The sequence below is a fragment of the Triticum urartu genome, chromosome 2A (assembly GCF_056163025.1).
Source record: "Triticum urartu cultivar PI428250 chromosome 2A, HENAU_Tu73, whole genome shotgun sequence".
NCBI classification, from domain to species: domain Eukaryota; kingdom Viridiplantae; phylum Streptophyta; class Magnoliopsida; order Poales; family Poaceae; genus Triticum; species Triticum urartu.
In genome coordinates, this window is record NC_141874.1 from 459,074,476 (window position 1) to 459,091,872 (window position 17,397).

Sequence of the window (17,397 nt, forward strand, 5' to 3'; positions counted from 1 at the left end):
GCCATAGGATCTATCATGTATGCAATGCTGTGTACCAGACCTGATGTGTGCCTTGCTATAAGTCTAGCAGGGAGGTACCAAAGTAATCCAGGAGTGGATCATTGGACAGCGGTCAAGAACATCCTGAAATACCTGAAAAGGACTAAGGATATGTTTCTCATATATGGGGGTGACAAAGAACTCATCGTAAAAGGTTACGTTGATGCAAGCTTTGACACTGATCCGGACGATTCTAAATCGCAAACTGGATACATGTTTACATTAAACGGTGGGGCTGTAAGTTGGTGCAGTTCTAAACAAAGCGTTGTAGCGGGTTCTACATGTGAAGCGGAGTACATAGCTGCTTCGGAAGCAGCAAATGAAGGAGTCTGGATGAAGGAGTTCATATCCGATCTAGGTGTCATACCTAGTGCATCGGGTCCAATGAAAATCTTTTGTGACAATACTGGTGCAATTGCCTTGGCAAAGGAATCCAGATTTCACAAGAGAACCAAGCACATCAAGAGACGCTTCAATTCCATCCGGGATCTAGTCCAGGTGGGAGACATGGAGATTTGCAAGATACATATGGATCTGAATATTGCAGACCCGTTGACTAAGCCTCTTCCACAAGCAAAACATGATCAGCACCAAGGCTCCATGGGTGTTAGAATCATTACTGTGTAATCTAGATTATTGACTCTAGTGCAAGTGGGAGACTGAAGGAAATATGCCCTAGAGGCAATAATAAAGTTATTATTTATTTCCTTATAATCATGATAAATGTTTATTATTCATGCTAGAATTGTATTAACCGGAAACATAATACATGTGTGAATACATAGACAAACAAAGTGTCACTAGTATGCCTCTACTTGACTAGCTCGTTAATCAAAGATGGTTATGTTTCCTAACCATGAACAATGAGTTGTTATTTGATTAACGGGATCACATCATTGAGAGAATGATCTGATTGACATGACCCATTCCATTAGCTTAGCACCCGATCGTTTAGTATGTTGCTATTGCTTTCTTCATGACTTATACATGTTCCTATAACTATGAGATTATGCAACTCCCGTTTACTGGAGGAACACTTTGGGTACTACCAAACGTCACAACGTAACTGGGTGATTATAAAGGAGTACTACAGGTGTCTCCAAAGGTACATGTTGGGTTGGCGTATTTCGAGATTAGGTTTTGTCACTCCGATTGTCGGAGAGGTATCTCTGGGCCCTCTCGGTAATGCACATCACTTAAGCCTTCCAAGCATTGCAACTAAATGAGTTAGTTGCGGGATGATGTATTACAGAACGAGTAAAGAGACTTGTCGGCAACGAGATTGAACTAGGTATTGGAATACCGACGATCGAATCTCGGGCAAGTAACATACCGATGACAAAGGGAACGACGTATGTTGTTATGCGGTCTGGCCGATAAAGATCTTCGTAGAATATGTAGGAGCCAATATGGGCATCCAGGTCCCGCTATTGGTTATTGACCGGAGACGTGTCTCGGTCATGTCTACATTGTTCTCGAACCCGTAGGGTCCGCACGCTTAAGGTTACGATGACAGTTATATTATGAGTTTATGCATTTTGATGTACCGAAGGTTGTTCGGAGTCCCGGATGTGATCACGGACATGACGAGGAGTCTCGAAATGGTCGAGACATAAAGATTGATATATTGGAAGCCTATGTTTGGATATCGGAAGTGTTCCGGGTGAAATCGGGATTTTACCGGAGTACCGGGAGGATACCGGAACCCCCCGGGAGCTATATGGGCCTTAGTGGGCTTTAGTGGAAAAGAGAAGGGGCAGCCCAAGATGGGCCGCGCGCCTCCCCCCTCCCCTAGTCCTATTAGGACAAGGAGAGGTGGCCTGCCCCCCCTCTCTCTTTTCCCCCTCCGCGAATCCTATTCCAACTAGGATTGGGGGGGATCCTACTCCCAGAGGGAGTAGGACTCTCCTGGCGTGCCCCCCTTGGCCGGCCAGCCTCCCCCCTTTTGGTCCTTTATATACTGAGGCAGAGGCACCCTAGAACACACAAGTTGATCCAAGTGATCTATTCCTTAGCCGTGTGCGGTGCCCCCAGCCACCATAGTCCTCGATAATACTGTAGCGGAGTTTAGGCGAAGCCCTGCTGCTGTAGTGCATCAAGATCGTCACCACGCCGTCGTGCTGACGGAACTCTTCCCCGACACTTTGCTGGATCGGAGTCGGGGATCGTCATCGAGCTGAACGTGTGCTAGAACTCGGAGGTGTCGTAGTTTCGGTGCTTGATCGGTCGGATCGTGAAGACGTACGACTACATTAACCAAATGCTTCCGTTGTCGATCTACTAGGTATGTAGATCATACTCCCCCTCTCGTTGCTATGCATCACCATGATCTTGCGTGTGCGTAGGAAAATTTTGAAATTACTACGAAACCCTTTACGAGGCGCCATGGGGAAGTGGAGACGCCCACGTCCAATCAACCGCCACGCGGCGCCCAAGGCCGCAGGCTGTTAGGGCCCGTGGCGCTTCGCTCTTGCCCTTTCACCTCCCAGCACGGCCAAGTCCGGGCGCGCCTTGGGCCCGGGGGCTACTGTCGGCGTTCTGGGAACGGGGGTCCCCAGACTTGCCTGCCAGCGGCCTGCGGCATGGCTCAAAGGGGGGCCCAGCATGGCCCATCTTCACCAACACAAACCCAAGACCCTCGCAAGGGGTCAAGCCTCGCGGGGCGGACGACACGGAGCTTCCTCAGGCATGGCCTCGTCAGGCTGGCTCACGAGGAGGCGGAGAGATCAAGGCAGGGTACCTCACGAGGTGCCCGTGACGCAAGCCATGACGACTTAGGGCGCCAGGCGGGTGCCAGCCCGCGCAGCGTCCTCCTTTCCTCTTTGGTGCAAAGGGGGCAAGCGCGGCCGCGGAGTACCGAGGCATCAGGCAAAGGTTGCCATTTTGGTGCAACGAGACCGAGACCAGGAGGACTACGAGACGGAGGTCATCGTGGAGCCCAAGACGGCGTCATCACCAGAGCTTTGCGCAGACGAAGACCACTTTTGTCAGGATAGCTGATACTAGCTGTCCCCCTTCAAATTAGCCCGCCATTGTTGGCTCCCTTCCCGCTCGATATTTGGGAGGAGGACCAGGGCCTCTATAAATAGGACCAGCCACCCACAGAGAGAGGGGGTTCGGTCGGTTGGCTGGGGGCAGAGAGAGAGAGAGAAGGTGACTGAACTCCACTGAGCAGTTCATCGCCCCAGCCAAGAACAGACCCTCGCGAGGCTGTTCTTCCTTGTATTGTTCATCATCATCAGCCCAAGAGGCAATCCACCACACCACACACTGGAGTAGGGTATTACACCACAACGGTGGCCCGAACCAGTATAAACCCTGCGTCTCTTGTGTTGGTCTTTCCTTAGTTTTAGATCCTAGCATGGCGGAGGGGTGCAGGTAGGTAGGAGGCGAAATCTCCGTGCGCACCCCGGTGTTCGAACCTCAAGGGTCTGCCGGAACCCGAAATCCGAGAAGTTTGTCCATCCGTTTGTGGGTGGCATGTGGTGGAAAAGAGAAGCTTTGTTCCTAGCTTTGCCCACAATGTTTTCCAAAAATAGCTCAGAAACTTGGTGTCACGATCTGAAACAATACTGCGTGGTACTCCATGTAGTCGCACGACTTCCCTGAAAAACAAATCAGCAATGTGTGAAGCATCATCGCTCTTGTGACACGAGATAAAATGAGCCATTTTTCTAAACCTATAAACCACCACAAAAGCTGAATCACTCCTCCTCTTAGTGCATGGTAATCCAAGAACAAAACCCATGGAAATATCTTCCCAAGGTGTACTAGGAATTGATAAAGGCGTATAAAGTCCATGAGGGTTTAAACGTGACTTAGCTTTGCGGTAGATCTCACAACGTAGCACGTAGCGCTCAACATCACGCCTCATCCTTGGCCAAAAGAAATGTTCAATCAGCACACTCTCAGTTTTCTTTGCTCCAAAATGTCCCATGAGACCACCAGCATGAGCCTCCTGCAAAAGCAACAAGCGAACAGAGCAATCTGGGATGCACAATTTGTTAGCTCGAAACAAGAATCCATCATGCAAGTGGAACTTTTTCCAACCTTTTCCCTCACTACACTTTGAGTGTGGGTCAGCAAAATATGGTTCATTGGCATACAATTCTTTGATGCTTTGCAACCCAAGAATTTTAGTATCAAGTTGTGAGAGTAAAATATGGCGTCTAGACAAAGCATCAGCAACAACATTATATTTTCCTTTCTTGTACTTGACAATATAGGGAAAATATTCTCTGAATTCACTCCATTTTGCATGCCTATGGTTCAGTTTATGTTGACCCCTAAGGTGCTTTAAAGATTCATGGTCGGAATGTATCACAAATTCTTTAGGCCACAGATAATGTTGCCATGTTTCCAAAGATCTCACAAGTGCATATAATTCTTTGTCATAAATTGAGTAATTTAGAGTTGGACCATTTAGCTTCTCACTAAAATATGCAATAGGCCTACCTTCTTGCATTAGTATGCCTCCAATACCAACACCACTTGCATCACATTCAATTTCAAAAGTCTTACCAAAGTTGGGTAGCGCAAGCAATGGGGCAGATGTCAATTTTTCTTTCAGCTCTCGGAAGGCCTTCTCTTGTACATTTGCCCACTTGAAGGGAACATCTTTCTTGGTTAGCTCATTCATTGGGGCAGCAATGGTGCTGAAGTCCTTCACAAACCGACGGTAGAAACCAGCAAGGCCCAGAAAACTTCGTACTTGGCTTACATTTTGTGGAGGCATCCACTCACAGATGGCCTTGACCTTCTCCTCATCTACCTCCACACCTTTACCTGAAACAACAAAGCCAAGAAACACAACTTTGTCTGTGCAAAATACGCACTTTTCCTTGTTAGTATATAATCTCTCCTCTCTTAGGACAACAAGCACACGCCGGATGTGTTCAACATGTTCATCCAAAGTTTTGCTATAAATCAGGATGTCATCAAAGTAAACAATCACAAACTTGCCCATGAACATTCTAATAACATGATTCATTAATCTCATGAAGGTACTAAGTGCATTTGTCAATCCAAATGGCATAACTAACCACTCATACAAACCAGATTTTGTTTTGAAAGTAGTTTTCCACTCATCACCCTCTCTCATTCTAATTTGGTGGTAACAACTTCGCAAGTCAATTTTAGAAAAGATGGTGGCACCACTAAGTTCATCGAGCCTAGGTATTGGGTGCCTATACCTCACGGTGATGTTGTTAATAGGCCTACAATCACAACACATTCGAAAAGATCCATCTTTTTTTGGTACTAAAAGAATGGGTACAGCACAAGGAGAGAGACTTTCCCTTACATAACCTTTGTTTAGTAGGCCTTCAACTTGTCGCTGAATCTCCTTGGTTTCCTCCGGATTTGTGCGTTATGGTTGTCGGTTCGGCAATGGGGCTCCTGGAACCAAATCAATTTGGTGTTCAATGCCTCTTTGTGGTGGCAGCCCTGGTGGTATCTCCTCGGGGAACACATCTTCATACCCCTGCAAAACTTCAGCAACAACACTAGGAGTAGTAGAAGGTAATTCGTTAGTAGAAAGAAAGTTGTCCGTGTACAAAAGTACAAAGAAAATGAAATTGGGTTCTCTCAACTCTCTCATGTCCCTTCTCCTAGCCATCATAACTAATCCCTGTTTTTCTCATGTCTTGGTCAACTTAAGCTGTGGGGTTTTATTTGGCTTTGGATTCTCTCGCTCACTATGTTGGTGGATGTCACTCAAGTGTTTCTCGCTCACTCTCTCTTTCTTTTTCAGACCATCCATCAATATTTCTTCGAGTGTCAAAGGGAGCAAAGATATGCGCTCTCCCTCGTATTGGAACGAGAGACGATTAGCACGGCCGCTGATTTGCACATCACGATCATACAACCAAGGTCTTCCCAACAACAATTGGCATGCTTGCATTGCACCACGTCACATTCCACTTGGTCTCGATACTTCCCAGTGGAAAACTGAACGGTGACTATATTGCTTACTCGAAGTGTACCACAATCATTGAGCCATTGCATCTTATATGGACTTGGGTGCCTTGTTTGTTTCAGTCCCAATTTCTCTATCAAATCTGAACTTGCAATGTTGTTGTAGCTACCATTGTCAACAATAATTCTGCAAACCTTGTCCTTGATGGTGCCACGGGTGTGAAAAATATTATGTCGCTGCCCTTTCTCTTCTCTAGCTGCATTAACACTAAGAACACGACGGGAAACAAAGCAATCTCCCATGTCGGCCTGAATATCACAACCACTCTTCTCGCCCTCTTCATCCCCATGATCATCCGATGCTCCATTATCTTCATGCCCACTCTCAGATTCCCATTCACCTTGTTCATTCACAAAGAGAACTCTCTCGTTTCAACATTCAGAAGAAATGTGACCATGCCCTTTGCACTTCCAACACTCAATATCTCGGCTTCGAGATGATGGTACAGCTGTGGGGTTAGAAGTACTTCCAGCAGCAGAAGGAGCACGCTTGTCAACATTCCTAGGAGCCGGTGATGATGCCGATGAAGCCCTGTTCTCCGGGTGGCAGTAGGGTGTGAAGTATACTGAAACTGAGAACCACCATGAGAGGCACTTGGCCGCAACCTTTGACATGGTGTGGTGGTGTGGTTATGAGATATCCGTCCATGACCACTCTGCTGCACCTTCCTCTCCGTGCGCTTTGATTGCTCCAGAATATCTTGTAGAGTGTTATAGGGAAACATCTCCACAAAATAAGAAATTTCACTGTTGAGACCATGCAGAAATCTTGCCATCTTTGACTCCTCATCTTCATGAATACGAGCACGAACTAGCAACAATTCCATCTCTTTATAGTACTCATCCACCGTGCGCATACCTTGGCTGAGGCGTTGCAATCTGTTTCGGAGATCTCTTTGATATTGTGAAGGAACAAACCTTCGCCTCATGGCTTGTTTCATCTCTTCCCAAGTGTCAATGTGGTCACGGCCTAGCAGCAACTGATTTTCTTATAGTTGATTCCACCAAGTGAGTGCATAACCAGAAAACTCAACACAAGCAAGGTTGACTCTCTTCGGATCAGCAAGGTTATGGATATGAAAAATCTGATCACACTGCTCTTCCCAATCAAAGTATGCATCGGGGTCTTCCTTTCCTGTGAACTTGGGGACGTGCAACTTGATTCTTGCCATGTCATCTCGACCATCTCGATCATGACGTTCTGCACGACGCCCATCTTCACCAACACGACGGTATGGGACACCATCATAATCATCGAAATCATCTCCATGACCACGAGAAACACGCTCATGATGGTCATAGTAGTGCCCACAAGGACCATGGCCTCACCCTCCAAGTTGTCCTCCTTGCTTCCCTCCATGAGCAGCAGCACCACGCCCACGAGCAGCAGCCACATGTCCACCATAGTTGCTGTTATCATCCTCCAAGTCATCATCCACAGCAGCATGCACGGAATTCTCATTGCCAACTTCCTCAACTGGATCAATAGGGTGTTGTCGGTGTCGAATCCTATCACCACCTGCTAGAGGACGCTCATGGAGCATCCTTTCCATGGCTTGGAGTAAGTTGTTCTCGAGTCGCTGCAGCTTGGCACGTGTGACCGGGGCATCTTCTTCCGCATGGTTTTCTCCATGAACACTCGATCTAGATCCTACCATGTTAGTAAGGCAAAAAGTGGAATAGGATAATTTTGTGGAATCACACAACCTCACCTCTTACTCACCAAAGTTCTTATGAGTTCACATCAGATTGTGCTTCTCTCGGATGTGTTAAAGCGATTGAAAGACAGGGATCAAAGAACTAGCTTCGGTTTTTGGTGGAGCTCGGTGGGTAAACAAAAAAGGGCTTGTGCTGAAATCAAGTTGATGCAAACCAAGAAAAATATGTGGATGGATCTACTGCACCTTTGCACCAAGATTGACAAACACAAAACACAAGCTTCTGAAAATTTTCTATCAAGCTGAAACCTTTGGATCTTACTTTTCTTTTTCTCTCTTGACTTTTTTGCCACTCTTTTTTTTCTCTTTTTCCAAAGCACAACAACCAAATCTGAAAGCAACTATGAAGATGAACTTGGTGCAGATCTAAAAGGTGAAGAACATGCCAGGTATGCAACAACAAGATCTCAGCGCCAACAAGGCTTGGATTTATTTGTGGTGGGGCTTTGGACTTCTAGGACAGAAAATATAGCATGAAAAACACTCGATCTAAAAGGGTGATAGCAAGATAAACTTGGATAACAGATCCTACCGTGTCAACGAAGGCTCTGATACCCGAGGGTGGCCCGATCTTCACGTCGTAGGATCGAATCGGGAGGGATAACTAGCTGCAAGCAGCCGGGATAACTAGCTTTATACCTGCCAAGGTTGGATGCAACCCATACGTTGGGGAAGGCTGGCCGAAGCTACAAGAACTCCAAAACGCTGTCCGAACAATAGCAGAACCACAAACCGGGAGTAATCCACACAAAACAGCCGGAACCATAGAGCACGAACAAGCGGGAACCAGAGGCTCCTTCTCGCGAATCCGAATGAACTCACAAGAGCAAAGGTAGCAAGATCTCTTGGATCTCTCTAGCAGTCTTGCTGCATAAGCTTGTAGCTAAATGGTTTGACAAAAGGTTCTCAAAAGGATGGGGGAGATGGGGTTTTATAGCAGGGACAACCCCCTTGGCTAGGTATGAAAATGGTTTCAAAAGTAAACAGGTTTGCATGGCTTTCTTGGGGAAATAAGCAGTCAACTTTGGGAGTTGTTGGAGAGCTCCTCAGAAATTCGCAAAGCCTTGACAGCGTGGACACCTTCCACGAGAATGACTACAACTTTTGACTCACAATTCCAAATGATGTGAGGTTTTTTGCATTGAAAAGATAATTTTATGTAGCTTCTGTTGATGTACCCCTATAGCCCCGTCTCGCTACCACATGGGTGTTTTTTAGAAATGGAGGTTTACCCTCGGCCTCTGCATCATAACGATGCATGCAGCCTTCTTATTAAAAGTTCGCAAAGTACCACAAAGTCATAAAAGTATTACAGCTCGCAAGCGGAGCAAGAGGAAATGAAAAATAGAAAAGTACACACTGAGAATCACAACCGGTATGGCAAGATGTATGATACGACTCCTAGAGTCCTATCCTGTTATGCCACCGCCATCTGAACTGGTTGAATATAGCCCGTGCTACCATCTCCCGCTGGGTGCACCCAGTAACCAAAGGCTCCCTGGAGTCCATAGGAGTGAGTAAGGACCACGTACGGATCCAAGCAGTAGCTCTGAAGATAACCTGCAAGAAATTTAAATTGTATTGTTTGTTAAAAATAAAATCTTTCTGACAGTTCCATATAGCCCACAAAAACGCACATATTCCAAGCCGAATGCGAGCTGCAATAGTATGTTCAACCCCAGTTACCCATGTTCCAAACAATGAGTCAATGTCAACTGGAGGGTTAATGTTGAAGGCTATATGAATCGTTCTCCAAAGCAATTTGGCTAGTGGGCAGTCAATGAATAAATGTTGTATTGTTTCATCATGATCACAAAAACAACAACGTGAACTACCTTGAAATCTACCACATGGGTGTGGCACACCAAAACACCAGAGGTAAAAACTAACAACATCAGCTTCACTTGAAACTTGTTTCCTCCAAACTTGTTCCTCCAAACCGGTTGCTTCAAGAGCTCGTAGGTTGTTGGGTTTCTTCCATGTGATACCTAAGTTCAACCAACAACAATGGAGATGAAATCATAGTTGTGTCATCAAGGTTACAAGGTAAACTTAAGTTAGCGTTCACCTGGTTACTTATTAGTTTGGCGCGACTTCTTGTGATTGGACCTATAATTGTTGGACACTTGTCAATGATTGTGGTGTCCTCGTCACCTTCCCCTTCCGAAGAGCCGAATGGCTGAATGGAATCCACGATCCAAGTGGCAGCTGCTAGATTTTGTAATGGAGTACTAAGGACCTGATACTTACGAGGATGGTCACTCGAATAGAGCCGGCGCTTGTGCGACTGGACTGGGTTGACGACGCTCGCGTTCATCCAGCTCCCTCTGAAGTCGTTCGAGGCGATCACGCTCAGCCAAAGTAACCAGGCGAGTCGACTCCATGGCTAGCGCCTCAGGAGTCGTTCCAGTGATGGGAGTGTTCAGGAGTTGATCGTTCCAACGGCGGAGCTCGTCCCGCTGCTCCCGAGTGAGAGCTTGAGGCACGTACGACTCGTGCCACGGGAAGTCGCCGTTGGTGTTGACTTGGGATGCACCCACGTGATCGGCTTTGCGCTCCGGGTAGCCCGGGGGTACGCGGTGCTCAGTGTTATCTGCCATAAGGACCTCGGCAGTCGACTCGATGCTCTCGGACTCATATTCCTCCGAGGAATCTCCGAGTGATCCGTTCGAGAGGTCGAGAGCCGCCACTTGCTCCGCTGCCGCCTGAGTGGCGACAGCGTTTTGATCCAAGGTTGTAGACGCGAATGCCCAGAGCGCTTGCGACGACGTACAGCGGTGGGATGGGCAACCACTCGGTACGGAACCGAGGGCTGTCGAAGAAGGACCCCGTAGGAAGAAGCTCGGAAGTGTGTCGTGCCACGGGTGGGCAACACCCCCACGTCCAGCGGGGCTTCACGTAGCCACGTTGAGTCATCGGCGATGAAGGAGATCATCCCGAAGCAAATTTCGCCGCCGACTGCATGATGATGATGAAGAAGTACACCTACACCGTGAAGTTTTGCTAGATGCCTAGCCCCAAGGTGGGCGCCAACTGTCGGGGTTATGATACTGACAATATGTACTAGGGGTACGAATAAGGGGCATAGTCTAGCTACAGCGTAGGTGTACAGTGTTTAACGAGTTCAGACCCCTCACTCGTGGAGGTAAAATCCCTAAGTCTCGTGCCTTGTGGCTTGCTTTGATTTGATAGATAGGATTACGAGGTTGAACCTGCTCGTCTATGGAGAGGGGTGCAGCTTATGTAGAGTGCACTGCAGCCCCATGTCTCCCATGCCGCCAGGGCAATTAATGCAATTGAATGAGGCAGTTACTAGTGTAATGAGCCTATACTATAGTAGTTACAGGTAATGGTAGTTATAACTCTATTTAGTAGACGACTTAGGATCCCTCGACCGTTGCAGCTCCCACGACGCCTTCTTGCCCTGTACGTCCGAGTGGTTGATCGTCCGTCGAGTGACGTGTGGTTGTCCGAGTGCTGTAGATCCGTCCGAGTGATCCTCCTGAAGTATGCATCTGAATGCTGGCATGGTCCAGGGACCTACCTATGATGGTGATGGGCCCCATGTGGGTCCTAAATGACGGGTCCTTGACCCTACCTATAATAGGTGACCACGTCAGGCACCGCTTCCTTCTAGAAGGCACCGCTGAGACATTTTTGCTTGCTCCACTACGCAAGGAAGCTCGGGAGAAACCCTTGATCCGGTGGGATCGGCGATGATGGCTACGTGCGTCACATCTCTTGGGGCGTCGTTCCAGGAGCTTCTTGACGGCCAAAGGGACCAGTGATAGGAGGTCATTAGTGCTGCTTGGTCGTGTCCGCCTAGCAATGAGGGCGACCGGGCTTCTGTGACAACGATGACGGTGGTGAGCATGGTCGGAGGTGTGGCATTGGACGCGGTAGTCAGCTCTTCTCCGCCGTGTCCATGAGATTACCTCGGTTTCCTTTTGCTGCGAAGTTGAGACTGCGGTGCGGGACCCCTGTGGCGTACGATGACGGACGACACGTAGTCCGTTCAACGATTTACCATGCCGCCAACCTTATCTATTTCTACATAGTTTTCTGCTGAATAGGACCTGCGTTGTCCTGTTGTGGGTGAAGGCCTGGAGGGCGATCCGCCGTGTAAGTGTAGTATTATTGTGCGTCCAATTGAATTGCCGTTTCTTCTTCTTTTTCTTTGATCTCCCAACCCTCCTCATATTGTTTTTTTGCTCCATCTTGCTAAATCTAATCGAAGCTAGTAATTTGCTGGATCTTTCAGAAAAAAAAGTGCTTAAGAAAGGTGCTTAAAGAAATAAATCAGACTTTTTTTAAACATTGATGTTTATTTATATAGAACAGACGCTTAATTAGGCGTCTCTTCTATAAAAATAGACACTAATGCTTCAGAAAAATTCGATTTATTTTTTTAAAACACCTCCCTAAGCATCTATCATTGTACAAGACATTATGATCCTGCCAATAGTTGTCACTACTACAGCACATCGATATGTGCAACAGTTAGACGCTAGGTAGGGTGCGAAGGCCCATGCCTTCCTAGTAAAACGCTGCCCCTGGCCCATACAACGGCGCCCCGGCGTCGCTGTTGAGAAACAGCTCGCTTACCTAGCGCCTGATGTGCTTTCATTTTTTTCGAAAAAGAGGGATTTTTCGGTTTCTGCATCAGAACGATGCATACATGGCTATGCAGCAGCACTACAGTCACAGTGCATGATCGATTACATGAACGGAGGGATGGACTCCTAACTAGCGGGAATATCTGACAGTCACCAGCACATGGATATTTCTGTTCCGTTTGATGGATGATGGGTAGCTTCACGCCACACGGCTGCTCCCCGCCCCGCAGCACCACATGCCCGTGTCAGCTTGCCCGGCCAAACCACCACCGGCCACGTACCCTCGCAGCCTTCCAGATCCTCCTCGCCCCCGATTCTTGCTTCGTTTTCTCTCGCCTTTATGGAAGGGAAGGCTTGCGAGCGGTGGCGTCGACGAACAACCCGGCATGGACGAGGGACCCAGCAGCAGCAGCAGGCCCCGTGTCCGGCATGCATGCAATAATGACGGCAAACGAGGATCCCCCAGCCCAACGAACCCCGCCCTGCTTCCCGGATGGAGCACCTGCTCCTGCTTGCCTCCCTTTTCATGCTCCTGAAGCAATCCATCCATCGAGCATTCCAGCCAGCCGCTTTCTTTTGCCTTCGGTTTTTCTTGTTACGAATCGGTCGTTCCGGCAGCTGGCTCTTCGGTGTGGGTTCATCCCAGCCCTAGTGATTTTGTTTGTGTGTCTTGTTTGTTTTTAGCTTCCGAAAATACGGGTCACGCCCTACATCTAAAGCGTGCGTACGTAACGAACCAACCTGTGATTGAGATGGTTAGATGGACAGTGGTATCCCCAACCCACCAGGATTCAAATCCTTGTGCTCGCATTATTCCTGGATTTATTTCAGGATTTCCGGCGATGCGCTTTCAGTGGAAGGAGACGTTCCCGTTGACGACGAGGCGCCTATGATGGCTTCATAAATCTCAAGATAATATGTCGGCTCAGTCTCTCGGAGGTGCTCATAAGGGTAGGGTGTGCGTGTGTGCGTTCATAGGGGTGAGTGTATGCGCGTGTATATGAGCGCTTATGTCTGTACTGATGCTGAAAAAAGCGTGCGTACGTACATATCTCACTACATGTGCAGCATGGTGCAGATGTTAGACCTACTCCAACGCGGCTGACCCAAACAGACGGATTTTGCGTGTTTTGAGTCGGCTAGACGGAGCCGATGTCCATCATTTATCACCAGCCCGTAGGTCAGCCTAATACAGATGGACATATTTCACGGATAGACATATTTTAAAATTTAAAAATACAAATAAATAAAAAAATAGCCAGTAAAAGCCAAGTTTACATTAATTAAAATTTGAAATATTAAACAATAAAAACCTGTGGTAGCCGGCGGTGGATCTACGCGTCGACGGCGTCCTTCTCGATCAGGTTGACGTACACCGGCGCCTCCATCAACGGAAAAGCCGCTTGAAAGGCTGCCAGCGCAGCTGCCTGTCACGCTGCATTTGGTGCCGCCTGTTGGACCGGCTGCTGCGTCGCCTGCCGCCCAGCCTCCATCTCGTGCTCCGTTGCCTCCCGCTCGGCCGCCAACACATGAATCTCGGCCTCATACAGGTGCTGCCCCCTCCTACTCGGTTGCGCCCAGCCAAACGGGCATGCACGACACATAGATGGACACCATGCACGTCCACAAAATCGAACGCCATGACTTCCCATGCGCAGGCGGTGCTGGTGGCGCGGTGGCACGCTGGCCTTCACGCTGATCGCTGACTCGGCGAGCGCATGCGGAAGGCCATGACACCTGGCCAGCTCCTGTAGCTCGGACACTTCATAGGCCCTTCTTGAGGCCACAATGTAGGCGGCCTCCTCCTCCTTCTCCCGGTCCTCCTCCTTCAGCACCAACGGTGGTGGAGCGCACGCACTAGGTGTGCCAAAGCTCTATATTCATCGCAGGTTGTGCTCGGGGGCAAACCATGTGTTCCAGTTCGGCGAGCCCAACGCAGTCTGGGTGGCGGCAGAGTTCGGGACGGAGGTTAGCACGGCTGCGGTGGAGCTCGGCCATCTGCACACGGTCGAATTGCGGCACAACCGGCACCAGAACCCAGTCGGGGTTATGGTACCAATCATGCGGTAGGTTGATATCCAGCCATGGCGTCGACACACCATGCTCCCAAAAATAGTGGCAATGATGCACCGAGATGTAGTGGTGTTGGTGTGCCGGCCACGAGGCCATGGTGAAGCTGGTCGGCCGGCGCCCTGACGAGGAGTCGGCCTCGTGCTCATGCTTGTCGGCACACTTGTTGAAGAACCCCATGGTGGCAGCGGCTATGGCTTGGTTGTCGGGCGTATGGGAGCAATGGAAGAAGAAGACTGGGGAGAAGGGAGAAGTGGATTGGCCGACCCCCCCCCCCCCCCCGCCCAGCATTAAAAAGGACGGTGTGCTCTGGGATCTCCTGCTGACATAGAGCGAACGAGCGGCGCGTCTGTCTCATGTCCGTGCATACACAAATCGGGCCCAAATATCGGATAGAAATACATTCACACGAACACCGAGAGGACATAATTTAGGTATACATCTCAGGGTTGGGCTGTGGTTTTGGCCTCACGGATCCAAGGTTCAAAATGGACGAAATGGGTCATCGCGCACACCATTTTTTGTTTTTCCAAAATGGATGTTAGATACCGACCTCTGTTCCGTTTGATTGATGATTGATAGGTTGACCCATGACCCCAACTAAAATGATGCACACAATCTTCTTTATTAAAGTTAATGCAAGGCATCGATGCTAAAAACATCGACAAGCCGAATACAAAACTTAGGCAACCAAGAAAGACATGTTAGATATGGTATTACCATCTATAACTAAGTCGAATTCTTTCGCAACAACGCCATTAAGAAGGAATACCCATCCTCATGCCGTCCAGCCGGAGACGTCAAGGACAAAGATTTTCATCTTGATTGTCGAGAGCAACCAATTGAGGTACTCCTCATCTAGGACACATAGAAATGAGATTGTGGACCGTTTATCTAGTTCCAGGGCCAATGGTGGGTGGATTTACCACATGGAATGGGTGGTAAGCAACTTCATATTGAAATTGAGCCATGATGCTTTAGGCTATTAGATAATAGATAACAAATTAAAAAGTCAATAAAGATGAGCAGGTTTTTCATTAGTTGCTTATGCTGAGAAAAAGGGTTTCCCCCCGCTTTGTATTACAAAGCAAACATCCGATACAACCAACGATGGGTGCTGGGGCGGAAGCAGCACAACCACACCCAAAAAGAAAAGAAAGAGAAAAAAATAAAAGAAACAAATGCCGATAACGGCGGATCGACAAAGACGACGAAGCATCGCGACCGCTGCTTCCACCGGAAATCGTCCCCCAAGCTCCGAGACTCCGAAGCGCCGGTACCAATCAACACCTCCAAGAAGGGACGCAACGATGACGACGCTGCTGTCAAGGGTTTCCCTCGGTACACGGTGAGGAAAGAGGAAGGGTAGCCCCGACGCCCTCCAGGAAGGTCCGATGGCACCCTCAGGCGCCACCGCATCGGTGTCGGCCAAGCCAACAGGGATTTCTCCCGATCCCATCCTCCACTCCGGTGCTCGCCACCAAATCGACCACCACCCTGTGCACACAGACACGAAGCTTCCCATGCTGTCTCATCACGACACCGTGAAGATGGCCTGCACAACGAGGAAGGGGAGCCGGGACTAGGGCAGCAACACCGTTAGCATACTGGAGGGCCCCACCTCCATCGTCCACGACGGTAGCCGACCGGACGCCAAAGCGGGAGCCTGCCGGGCCCGTGGCCCTACAGGCCCAGCCAGATCCTCAGAAGCCCGGACAACTCCCGCCTCCGCGCCGCAGCTGGCATGCCATCGGCGTCACTGCCCCCCGTCCGAGCTGCTCCACCACCTCACCACATAGACGACGACGAAGCCACACCGGGGGCCGGCCCGCTAGGACCCAGATGGGGCCCGCGGGCCCTGATCTGGGCCGGGGGCGCGCCACCACGCCGTCTCGTCGGGACGCCGGGCCGTCATCAGGCCAAGGGGCACCGCCGCTGCCCCCATGCCCCGGGTAGGGAGCCGCGCGCGCGGAGACAGGCAGGCTCCGCTGCCGCCAACACCACCCGGCCAGCGCCGGGGGTGCCCGTCGGCGGCAGCAGGGAGGGAAGGAGCGACAGGGGTGGCCGAAGGGGAGGCAGGGCTCGCGCCGCCCCGGCCACCTCCCGGGAGGCGGCGTGGAGCGGATCCGGGGGAAGGGGGAGGAGGGGGAGGGGCGGGGGCAGGGCGGCCCGCGACCGGCAGCGGCGGCGGGGCCTAGGAGCAGGGGCGGCGGCGGCGGGGGAGGGAGGGAGGAACCCTAGATCGGGGGAGCCCTTTGGTTCCGGGTTGAAAATGTATTGTGACCTCTTCAAGTCTTCTTTCTCCTTCTTGACCACAATTGTCACTGCTGTGGGCGAGTTAACAACTACTCCATCATATTATTTGTCACATAAATGAATAGAAATAATTGTATCTAAGACTAAAAATACGTCCATTTACACGACAAGTAATGCTGGACGGATGGAGCATTTCGCTAATTTCAAGGACAAAATGGAATGTCGTTGGCAGAAACTTGCAACATTCTTTACGTTTCTCATATATGGCCACTTGTTGTGAACCAACCCTTGGTTGAGATGGTTAGGTGGACAGTGGTATCCCCAACCCATCAGGATTCAAATCCTGGTGCTCGCATTTATCCTGAATTTATTTCAGGAGTTCCGGCGATATGCTTTCAGTGGGAGGAGACGTTCCCGTCGACTATGAGGCGCCTACGGTGACTTCGTAAAATCTCAAGATGATATGTCGGCTCAGTCTCTCGGAGGTGCTCATAGAGGTAGGGTGTGCGTGTGTGCGTTCATAGGGGTGAGTGTATGCGCGTGTATATAAGCGCTTATGTCTGTACTGATGCACAAAAAAAATATGGCCACTTGTTCTGATGCTCCACATAGATGCCATCATAGGTTATACACTTTAACAGCATGTAATACAAATGAGTCCTTTAAAAAATCTATAGGATTTAATCGTAAGAACCAAACGGATAGCATAGGAAAGTTCCTAA

General features: G+C 49.3%; 1 pseudogene; it reads right to left on the reverse strand.

The window, feature by feature from the left end:
• Positions 1 to 3,579: 3,579 nt before the first annotated feature.
• LOC125537011 (uncharacterized) lies at positions 3,580 to 7,673 on the reverse strand (annotated as a pseudogene).
• Positions 7,674 to 17,397: the final 9,724 nt, after the last annotated feature.